Source organism: Macrobrachium rosenbergii, chromosome 12 (genome assembly GCF_040412425.1).
Source record: "Macrobrachium rosenbergii isolate ZJJX-2024 chromosome 12, ASM4041242v1, whole genome shotgun sequence".
Lineage (NCBI taxonomy): Eukaryota > Metazoa > Arthropoda > Malacostraca > Decapoda > Palaemonidae > Macrobrachium > Macrobrachium rosenbergii.
The window spans coordinates 45,956,734-45,967,658 of NC_089752.1; the positions used below are offsets into that span (position 1 = coordinate 45,956,734).

Sequence of the window (10,925 nt, forward strand, 5' to 3'; positions counted from 1 at the left end):
TCGTTTAAAACAGTCAGACAGATTCTTATAACCAGGGAGTATTGATGGGGATGCATGGAGATAGCAACTTTCATTCCAAAATATTTGCTGAAAGTTTGTAGGTATCATGTCGAGCCACCCGCACCCAACAAGACAAAGCAAGTAAGGGAACAGAAAAAAAAATATATAATATATATATATATATATATATATATATATATATATATATATATATATATATATATATATATAATATATATATATACCATTATCCAACTCCGTACGTTAATACATGGTGAGGCAACAACAAATATAACAGAAACAAATTACGAAATATAGACATCCGATTAGGAGAAAGATGAAGAAGCAGCTAAATATAGCTAAAGTATTATGAAAAATGCTAAGAAAAACGGCAGCCAGAATAAGAGGGGCAGTACTGACGGTTGAATTCAAAAGCAAAGAAAGCAAAGGACGACGTGCAGTAACATCAAGCAGCGTAACAGGAACTGCAATTGTTGCTTCCGGAGAGAGCATGAATGCAAATGCTTCGGCGCGAGTGTTTTCATAAATTCAAGACACGTACAGCCAAATAAGACGGCAAACGGCAAGATCCTGACTATGAATTACAAGGGTCCTTACAACAGAGCCCCAAATATATGAAAGGCCATTCGTTGGAATCGACAAAGGACCTTATCCTGGATAATGACACTTTTTAAATCAGTGATATTTATCCCGTTAACACATCATATTACCAGACATTAATTCAGTATATGCTCCTTGCAGTTCAGTTGCTGTGAAAAAAAGATAAATTTAAGCCTCATATCTTATACATACGTTATCGCTGTAGCTACTTTTCTGGTATGGAAATGAATACAGTTGGTAGCATTAAAAGAAACAGCTCTTTACACTGAAAATCCTGTTAATAACATGCGGTGATATGTAGCAATAACTGATGCAACTTTGATTATTTTCATTATACACACACACACACACACACACACACATATATATATATATATATATATATATATATATATATATGTGTGTGTGTGTGTGTGTGTGTGTGTGTATGTATGTACTGTATGTATTTATGTGTGTTATATGTGTACGTATGCATATATAAATGAATGTACATCTCAAGCGGTTAAGACTAATCAACCGAGTTCAAAAGAAAGTTGAAGAGAGGCCAATTAATTAAATATAAAAAAATCGTCAGACTCAGTCCTTTTAACTTACTGCAAACTCCAAAACCTCTACACTGCATCGGGAAAAAGAGCCAAAAGTTTTTATCTGTCTTTATGAGGACATGGTCTTAACCATAAGTATAAAGCAAGGCCCTCTGTCGTTGTCCCAATTATAAAGTTTAATCATTTTCTTCATCATCGTCACGCCATCGCCACCACCATGAGAAGTCCCTCCTCTCCACCACCCTTTCCCATTGCTCGATCTATCCCATTTTTCTTAGTAGTTGGCAAGTTGTTGTTCACTTCAACCCAGTGCAAACTTACCCGAGAATGAGCTACTTCAATCTTCTTCTTGGAAGAAAAAAAATAAAGAACAGCATTTCTTGTTCGTCCAGAGGACTGGTGAGCAGGGGGGGAAAAGTGAGAACACCGATAAAGGAGGGGAGGAGGGGGTTGGTTGGTTTGGAGGACGTGAGCAACATAAAGCTGGCACTTGAAGAAGATAACGATATAAGAAATAGTCCAGCAAAAGCATATAATATGTGTGGTTAAAGCAGTGTCAGTGGCACAGAAGTGGATTGGAATTCAAAAGGCCAGCGGTTCAATCTCATCTACCCCCACCAGTCGACCCTTTTATGAATAGGTACCTGCGTCAGCTGCAGGTCAAGAAAGTGACATGGAGCTAGCAAGATACTATCTGAGGACCTTTCTGAGAGACAAACACACAGACAAGAGAGAAGTAAATCAATTAATATATTATACAACACACAATAATGGGACTTATCCACTGTATACAACGTAGCCTCACGCACTTTTTCTCTGTTTAGATTATTTTATGTGATTAGGGTAACATAGCGTTTCCTGTTTAGATTATTTTATGTGATTATGTAACGGCTTCCTTGGTCAGGTTAGAATCCTCGCAATTTGGGAAGCGGCCCACACTACGACTTCATATCCTCAGGGTTAGGCCTCACAATCAATTATCGACTTAAAATCATTCTTTTAACAGCATTTATAGAATGCTTGTATGACTACTGGTAAGCTACTTCTAACGTGTTTGTATTTTAGGCAAAAACGAGCCAACAAACCACTGGGCTCCCCTATATATATTTCCAATTGCTGTATCTTAACATGTAAAGTGCTTGTAATCAGTCAAATAAGACAGTATGCTACTGGGGCAACACATGCAATGCTGTGGTCCTCATTTAAATTTCACGGAACTAATAGCAACTGAAGAATTCTGTGGTCAAAAGAGCTTTGGCCATCACCAAAATCACGTAAAATGCTGAGACTATCGGTAACTTAGCAGTTGCAGTCAGCAGCCTGGGCATAGGCCCAAAACTTTCCACTTAATTGCGTGAGTGCACGAGATATTACAAAAAATAATAATAATAAAACAACAACCAAAAGGAAATGCCTTTTCACGTAAATTACGTTTGATAAATAAACCTCGATACTTACCAACTGGTTTGATTTGTTCGCGACGACAGTTGAGTGACAGCTTAGTTTTGCCAACGGTGGGCCTGTCATTCCCCTCTTCGTGCTTTACGATTTCAAGTTTTCACTTTATTACTGTCTCGCCAGTGTTTATGCTCTATTGCTGGTCTATATATAACGTTACACGTCTGTATTATTAGACCTCTCAAATGAATGCCATTGCGTTACACAACACTGGATAGGTAAGACTGAGTCAACACTGCCTTGTTGTGTGCCTAAGCGCTTTGTGGAAAATACGGGCAGTTTCGGTAATTCATAGAAAACATTTAAAGAAAACGATATAGGAATTTTTAAGGAAAACTGATTTTTGCTAATGGCTTTGATCATTGTCATTAATATCGTTATGCTGAATATTTCATTCTCTTTCTTTTGCCTAATAGTAGCCAATTAGTGATTTAAAACGAGACTAGTACAATATTTATATAGTGAACTTTAGTTTTGTGTTTAGGTAGTAAACTCCACTTATAAGAAATTTTAGGCTAGTTATTAATCTTTGATAAAATTAGTTTTACGTTGACTTAACCTCTCATTGCTGGATTATTGCTAGCGTGTTACATTTATGAATTTTGTTTCATACTCGACACAACGTACATAATACTTGCCTTGCACTGTCCGTTTTGCAGATGCTGCGGTTGTACATTTCATATGCACCTCGTAGGGAGGTAGCGCCGTCAGTGAACCTCATGCGGTGCAGTGTAGGCATTACTTAAGGTTCTTTTCAGCGTCCCTTCGGCCCTTCAGCGTCCCTTCGGCCCCTAGCAGCAACCTCTTTCATTCCTTTTACTGTACCTCCGTTGATATTTTCTTTCTTCCATTTTACTGTCCACCCTCTCCTAACAATTGATTCACAGTGCAACTGCGAGGTTTTGCTCCTGTTACACCTTTCAAACTTTTCCACTGTCAATTTCCGTTTCAGCTCTGAATGACCTTAGTTGCCCCAGTGCTTGGCATGTATGCCTAAAAAATCTATAAATCATTTCATGTGCAATAATGTTGCTCACCAATTCGGCTCACTTATGAAATGTTAAATATCTTATTTTGACGAATCATCCTTCGATGACCTTTCAAGTGTTATATTCATTCTGAGGGGAAATTTGGCGAGAGCTTTATATCATTAATGTTTATGATTTCCCGCTTATAATGTGACATTCATATTTCGGTTTACTAGTCCTTTTGACAGCGTTCAATATATGTTTGCGCACTCTTAATAACTTCCAACTCTCAATGACATATGTCTCGAACTCTTAAAAGAGCATGAATAAGCATGCTGCTTCATTAGTCAAATTTTGAGAGTTGGGTTTGTTTAGAAGACCCTGCATGTTTGCCATTTTGTAACTAAAACGAATAATAATAAATGTAAAATAACCAGAAAACTAAGATTTAAATTCAAATGTTTATCTTGTATTTGGCACACTATTCCACACACAATACGATGATGGTTACCAGAAAGGATTTTACAAAAGGGAAGTTCTGAGCAATGTAGAAAGTAAATAAAATTTTAAATGTTAACGGAACTTAACCGGATTGGATATCTATGCTTTAAGGGCTAGCAGTTTTCACTATTTTTATCTTCTGCGCTTAGTGCAGTTTTGGAATTTGTATTTTCTTATTGTTTCACACCAGCACTGCAATGCTGAAGTGTCAACTGGCAGTTCGAGGCGGAAATGCCCTTAGTTTGCAGTCAAGTTCTATCTTTAGAGCTTTGGGACTACTGACTGCAAAAAGAGAACAAAAATAAACTAGCAAGAGGCATGAGTCACCATGAATAAAGCGTTCTGTGCTTCCGATGATCTAAGCCTACAGCAATGAACTGAACTTTTCCATGCACAAAGCCTTACTTAAAGATTAGGTAACACGAAACACGCAAGAAACAATATATTTAAAAAGAAATAAAAACACGCAAGCTCGTACACACACACACACGTTAGGTATGGCACCTTGATCACTGACACTCTTTAACTTTAAAATCAGTTCTGAAGATATCCCTTCAATGACGGTATTTTATGGCTTGTATTTTACTTTTCATGCCCAAGTAAATATGCTTAATAAATCACAACGCATCATGTGTATGGTTTATTGGTTTAAATTTGCTAATTATAAATATACATATACCTTTCATAATTATCTCGTTGCTGGACACATAAATGTTATCACTTCCTTCATTTTGTTGCTTTCATTGTCATTTTTCATTCATCCCATTTATCCTAAATTCACGTGGCCTGTCCCATTCTATGGAAATTGTAGCTTCCTGGCGGGCTATTTGGAGGCCATATGGTTCCTTCGAGTCCAGTTAAGGTCGTCTCTTCTGACGATTCTATTTAGGCCATCGCTCCCTTGGCATAGTGGCTGTGGGTTTCGAACCCCTTCCACCCCCACCCCCCTCATTTCTCTTAGGCGTTGTTCAACTCCTGTTTCCCCTATTCATAGGTTTGTTATCTCCCATAGCCCCTTACTTGTTGCCGCCTCTCATCACATTAAAGCAACCAGATTAAGTTTGCAGATATTCGCCTCTCCTAACAGGATGTTTCTCATTCCACCATTAAGTGTTGAATAAATTATTGACTCATCTTTATTAATGGCGTAAATGCATCACAATTCCTTGCCAAGATTCTCTTATAGAACGTTCATGAAATCCATACTTACTTACAAATGCTTCCATGTCTTATAACAAGATATCTCAAAATCTCAAAAATCCCTCTCTTAAGCTTTCTAATAAAAAAAGGAAACACTGAATGAAGGTTGTAGTGATTTACGAGAGCCTCGGCTATGACAATAAAGCAATGACAGTCACTGTGGCTGTTATTGCGTCATTGAAAATCCACCTTCCGGAGTAAAGCAGACAACCGCTTTTGAAAAATTTCAAATTCTCATCATCATCACCACCATTGTTAATTGGTACTGTAGTAATAAACAGAAGTATAATTGAAAACAATGGACAGATGACTGGAACTATAGGACCCAATAATGGCTAAATATATGACCATAAAAACCTTATATTACAGCTTGAGTAGGAGAGAATCTCACGTTTCTGTTGTTCATGTTCTGTGAATAACTTAAAACCAAAATGCTTTGGTGATCATTTTTCATATCATCTGTTTCATAAGTAAGCATATATATCAGGCGTGTCATGCTATACATGCATAAGTTTAATTTTTTCTTGATGAAGTGAGATCATACAAATTCATCTATCTTATATTCTGGCAATAAAACGTTACAGCCATTCAACATTTAGAAGTCCACCAAGTCCCGCAATTACAGTATGATATAATCTACGGACTGCTTCCAGAGCAACAGCTGGCACTGGCATAAGCCCAGCTTCATCAACGACAACAACATATCAGAAATTTACGAAAAGTTAGACTACGCGCCTTTCTTTGCAGGTTTCAGCCTAGTAATTCTCTTCTTAATTCTTAATTCTGTGTTCTCCAGATTATGAAACCTCTCTTTCAAGATATGGCTCTTTATGCTCTGCCACTTGGCTAGAGAGCAAATCTATTTTATTATCTAAAATGTCCCCCTCAAGTCCTCCAAATAAAGTAACTGTGTAGGTTTCTTAAATCTACATGCATATACCAAAAAGTACACGATATTTCATTCCTGCACCTAAGAAAGCATCGCACAAAAATGAAAACTGCTTTGGACAAATATTATTGCTAAGTTTTGCGTTGTATAAATACATATAATGTCGAGTTGTATTTGAAGTTTTCGCTCCATCAACAGACATTTCCTGAATAGTGAAATTAGCAACATATATGAAAGATGCATATATCCAAAAAGTATTTTTTCTTTCAGAGGCAATTCGTCCATGAATTAAATCTTGAATCACTTCCAATTTTGGATAAAGATTAGGAAAGCCAACGCTGCTACTGGACTTGGGAAACACGTTTCAATTTACATTGGGGATAAATTTAATTTAATATCATAATACAACACTTTTCCACAGACTGCAGATTCTTGTGAGTGGAGAGCTGTGTGCGATCCTATGCATGCTTGCATGTGTGCTGGAGTGGAGTAAAGGTAGACTGAAAATTTATGCACCAATACAGAGAGAACCGTAACGCTTTATTTCTGCACAAGGAAATCAAAGATACTACAAACCCACACCTGGCTTGGGGCAGCATAAGGAAATATACATGTGTTTATTGAGGACTATCAGGTATAAACTGTATATATGTAAGACAAATGCATGAACGCATCCTTGTATAAATGTACGTAATAATAAATGGTCAGTCACATCATGCTATGTACGATTCTTGAAAACTAATTAATAAAAATTAAATGCTATTCTGACCTGAGGAATACCTTTTGCTGTGTCTCAGAAGCTAGACACTTCTCGCTTTTATGCAGAAATCTTATACAGAAGTAGGTTCTCCGAATTTTTAGTATAGGTACATTCACCATGTCTCTTGTCATTCAACTTAAAAATATCCATAATACGCACTAAGTTTACACTTGGGTAACATAAACGAAGGAAAAGGAAATAATGGCGAACAGGTCACGATGATCTGACGAATAAAAAAAATTATAATGTCATTTATGATAAACGAATAAAAAAAATTATAATGTCATTTATGATAATCTCGAGTAGTTTGGGAAGCAAATGGGATGAGAAGAAAAAGAAAGAGATGGAAGGAAATAATACGATAAAACGAAACAGGGAAGACATAAATCTCGACATGTGAGGTGAAGCGAGAGGAACAAAAGTGGAGAGAGAGCAAGTTTTGACACAATTATTCCCATCCAGGTCAAGCGACGAAGATTTCCGCGAGGCTAAAGCTGCAGGCAAAAGAACGAGAATGAACATTGGGAATAACATGAGCACATTCTAAAACTCCGAATGGCGAATGTCCTAGCAATATGCATGTAGTTTCCTTCGCCAGACTTTCCAGTCTCCCTATCTGGTTTTAAAAAAGTGAATTCATCAGCATTTTTGAGGCCTCTTAATTTTAGGGAAACGTAAATACATGAATATTAAATAAAAAAAAATTTTCGGATCACATGAATAAACACAAACCCAGCTTTCTGGCAGTAAATAAATACTCCTTTTAACCATTTAGCCGTTCACCCTAATGAGATATAGTTTTAGAGAATAAAAAAACCTCATTGCTACTTCCATCCTCGAACCGCTGAATCAAGGATGGACCACTTGTGCTGAAAACTTTTCGATATTAGTAGCTTCATTCTTCCTATACCTCCGTTGAAAGCTTACGTGCAGTGTCGACCTTGCACAAATTACGCGTCACTTGCATCCATTTTACCTGTTATTTAACAAGCCTCCCTCTAACGCTCTTGCTTCTCTGTTCTGGCATCCTCCTACCATCCATAACATTCGTCACAAATACCTACCCCAGAATACTTGTATTTCTTCTGTACCAAATCTACAGACATTCCAAACCCTAAGACTTATTTTATCATTCCTTCTGTTTTTTTTTTTTTTAATCAATAGCCTAGGCAAATGTGCATGTATGTGTGTGTGCGTGTGTGTGTGTGTGCGCGCGCGCAAATGTATGTATTTGTGTACTTGTGCGCGCAACGCATAATGTCTGTGCCTGTGATCTAACTATGTTATTTCGAGTTTATTCGTCAGTGAACCTTGCATGGAATGTCACCTGTGCTCAATATTTGAACGGCAGCCAATCTCTGAGAAGATTACTTTGCCATCCACCATTCTACATTTTGGACAGAATTTAATATTCGGAGAGAGATTTCTAGACAGACCAGAGAATGCCATTAACTGGCTTCACCTCGATGAAAAGGTATCAAAAATAAAATCATCACATCACCAACAAATAAGCAAGATAGTGATAATTTTTATTTTACTATCATAGGTTCTAAGGCACTATTTTTTTCTACGAACGTGGAAGATTTTAAATATCTGTGTGTGTGTGTGTGTGTGTGTGTGTGTGTGTGTGTGTGTGTGTGTGTGTGTGTGTGTGTGTGTAACTCACTTTGGACGCTGAGTTGATTCTGAATGCCTGGGCCTGGCTTGATGACATCTGGCACTCACTAGGTCCGTCGTGATGCGTGGCCACCCATCGCGCTGACATGTCCAGTCACACCCGTCAAGGGAGACTTTCGTGTCCATGCAGACATCAGGGGAACAGAACCAGGCATCAGGGGAATAGACCTTCATCAGGTGGTAATCTCGACCTTTGCGACCATGACACCTGGAATGTATGAGGTCACTAACTTTCTATATTTGCAAAGCAACAGAGAATATAAAATAAATAAAAGAGTATTCAAAGCATCATAAAGAATAAAAACATTTCTTTAGGATAGACTGATATCCAGAAACCTTGAAAGACTTCCTTAATGTACACAATTTTTTCTTAACTAAAGAAACAGATCGGATATGCTCTTCAGTTGGGAACTTGCAGTAAAGAATAGCACTTACGTTTTAAAATGAGTTGCATATAAACTTAGAACCCATACCATTCGAGTTTCCAAATTAGTGTTCAATCTATCTCACACACATACAGAGAGAGAGAGAGAGAGAGAGAGAGAGAGAGAGAGAGACGTGAAATGTCTCCTTATTTAGTTATACAGGCTACAAAAGATAAGCTGGCTGAACTATAATAGAAGCGACCATTAACTCCTGTCCCGGTAGGCAAGAGACAACGACCGGCAATGGATCAAAAGAGCAACGGAATATGCAGCTAAACTCTGAAGGGCTTCTTCCATCCTTTTTCAATCAAGAACGTCATTGCACAGCAGAAATTCATAGAAGTGGCGGGATATTTGAGCGAGATATTCACAGTTTCAATAACTGTCCCAGTGGAATAAAAGGCAATTTTGCACCTTTCCACGTATATATTTAAATCATTGATTTAAATATATACTTTGATAACTATTGGAAACATCTCTCTCATTTTTGTACCACAAAGTCTGAAAGTTTTAAAACTCGTTGCCATGAAAACAGAGGTAAAAATATCACAAATACCTTATTGATTCTTTAGTGGCTTTTGAGCCATACACTTCTCAACGGAAAAGATAACATAGTACCGATAAGCCTCTTCGGGTTCAACTAAAAACATCTCCAATAAGTCGGACTCCGGATAAGCTGCTTTGAAGTGTCTCAGGTTTTCCATACAAGATGAGAGACGGTAACAGATAGTATTCAAGACGAAGAAATATGGCGGGAGTTAAGTTGGTCCATTGAGGAGTTGACGAAAGGCTACTAAGTTTTCTTAGCAGCCTTCTGCCAGGCAGACAGACAGACAATGTTAAGTATTTGGTCAAAATGTGGTCCTTGAAGACTTACAGAAAGGCAGAACAATAAAAATTTTAGCACTAACTAATGTGTGCGTGTATGTGTGTACGTATGCCCTAGATAACAATGCAACCCCGTCACATCCATAAGCATATAATACCCTGCGGTGAGCCACATTTCCTAGGAAGTCTAACGGGTGGGCCTCGTGTTTTAAGATCCATTCCTATATGGCAAATGGCCAGGAGACGGAAAAGATGTCCTGTTAGTTTTGTGTCTTTAAAACATTGCTTAGAGGAATCTTAAAAATCAAATATGGTTTTGTGTCTTCAAGACATTGTTTAGAAGAATCTTAAAAATAAATGTTTCTTTCCATTTTATGTACTATTTTAAACCATTTTCTTCTACGTAAAGGTAATAATGACTGTACAGAGAGAGAGAGAGAGAGAGAGAGAGAGAGAGAGAGAGAGAGAGAGAGAGAGAGAGAGAGAGAGATAATTTTAAAATCCAAACCACTGAGTACGGAGAAACACCAAAACAAGTAAAGCGGTCTTCTGTTGCTGTATTATCATCATTGTAACGAGTAGCAAAAAAGAAAGGTCATGGAATCGCTGTCTGAAGGACGAGACTAATGATTTTTTTATAATCACCTTATGTTGAGCACTATATCAATAGTAAGGACTGCATAGTTTTCAAAACTTTTTTTTTCTGGGAAGTTATGCAGTTCTCTCCTACTGAACAAGGACTGCGCTATTTCAGATGATGTATTCCTGTCACGGAAAAGGATTGAGATTTCTTAGCCTGAAATATCTAGTTATCTAAACGCCTTCATAAACAACAAAAGGCTAAAACGTATTTAAGCGAATATATTGAACAGATAAAAAGAAAATACCGCGGTAAAATATTTATTACCTGGATTTCACACCTAACCACCTAAACAATTAGTCGATATTTGGGCATTTTTCTATGTTCAAGGGGAAATAATCGTACCTTAAAAAAGGGTTTGCCCTATCAGCTTATTATTCTTTTTTCCCTTTAGCCAGAGTTCCCCTTCGTTT

The 10,925-nt window shown here is 37.4% G+C and overlaps 1 long non-coding RNA gene across 2 annotated transcripts in view; it reads right to left on the reverse strand.

Moving 5' to 3' along the window:
• Window positions 1-9,268, reverse strand: part of LOC136843646 (uncharacterized) — a 116,003-nt gene extending 106,735 nt beyond the window's left edge. Inside the window, exon 1 of one of the 2 annotated variants that reach the window (XR_010854629.1) lies at window positions 8,609-9,268. This is a non-coding gene — a long non-coding RNA (uncharacterized lncRNA). Of the gene's footprint in view, window positions 1-2,624; window positions 2,868-8,608 lie in introns of those variants that run through there. The other variant, XR_010854628.1, reaches the window with a different exon arrangement.
• Window positions 9,269-10,925: the final 1,657 nt, after the last annotated feature.